We start from the raw sequence: 1,433 nt of genomic DNA, 5'->3' as shown, positions 1-1,433 counted from the left end.
CGGTTTTGTCACTAATTTAAAAACGGGCTTGGGGCAGCATGATATAAACTGTGAAAATCCAACTTGTTTGCTGTTTCCTACATATGCTGTTGCTTTTGTAAATGAGAATGGTCTCCACCCTGATAAAAAGGTAGTATGTACTGATTATTTAAAACTATAGAGTTAAATGTAACTCATCTGCCACCCAGAAAAACAAACTTGTGTGGTTATTCTTCCAGCCTTTCTCTGCTGAATGTGGTGTGTGTTTTTTAAAGCTCCATGTAGGAGATCCAACCAGTCCATTCTAGAGGAGATCAATCCTGGATGTTCATTGGAGGGACTGATGCTAAAGCTGAAACTGCAATACTTTGGCCACCTCATGCGACGAGTTGACTCACTGGAAAAGACTGATGCTGGGAAAGGTTGGGGGCGGGAGGAGAAGGGGACGACAGAGAATGAGATGGCTGGATGGCATCACCGACTCTGTGGACATGAGTTTGAGTGTACTCCGGGAGTTGGTGATGGATAGGGAGGCCTGGCGTGCTGTGATTCATGGGGTCGCGGAGAGTCGGACACGACTGAGCGACTGAACTGAACTGATGTATCAGAGGATTTAGAAAAAATGCTCAGGTGTTCTATATACTTTTTTGGACTGGCCATGTGGCATGTGGGAGCTACTTCCCTGACCAGGGATTGAACCTACACCCCCTACATTGGAAGCACAGAGTCTTATTAACCTCTGGACCACCAGGGAAGTTCTTGGTCAGGTGTAAACCGCTTCACTGTTAGTAATACTGAGTCCCATTATAAAAACATACATACATAAAAATATTTTAACCAGTTCCAGTATGGTTGGGCTTTATCATAGTCTAAACAATGCTGCAGTGAAACTTAGGACAAAACTGAGACTGTGTTGGGGATTGGGTAGGGAGAAGGCCTGCATACTTAGGATGGATAACTGACAGCCACACTGCCCACCAATGTACAGCAGTCCCCTCCCTCACCAACGGTGGAGTTAATCTACCTTTTGCCACCCACGAGGTAAAGTGAATTTACAAGATCACACAGGAAGCTGATCAGAGTGTAAAGCCTACACTCAGGACAGCCATTCTACCCTAAGTGACATGTCTTCATTTGTGTAGTGATAATTTTCACACTCTAAATTTGCTCATTAGTGTTTCATGAATAGAATAGTCATTCTCATTTGTTAACGTTTGAACATCGGTTTTTGCATGAAGTGTTCTTAATCTTCCTTGTGGCTCAGATGGTAAAGAATCTGCCTGCAATGCAGGAGACCCGGGTTCAATCCCTTGGTCAGGAAGATCCCCTGTAGAAGAGGGGTATGGAAACCCACTCCAGTATTGTCTGGAGAATCCCATGGATAGTGGAGCCTGGTGGGCTACGGTCCATGGGGTACCAAAGAGTTGAATATGACTGAGTGATTAACTCTTTAA

The sequence above is a fragment of the Moschus berezovskii genome, chromosome 13, assembly GCF_049115385.1.
Source record: "Moschus berezovskii isolate FMDL1 chromosome 13, NW_MosBer_1.0, whole genome shotgun sequence".
NCBI lineage: Eukaryota > Metazoa > Chordata > Mammalia > Artiodactyla > Moschidae > Moschus > Moschus berezovskii.
Note: the sequence above shows the minus strand (reverse complement) of the source record.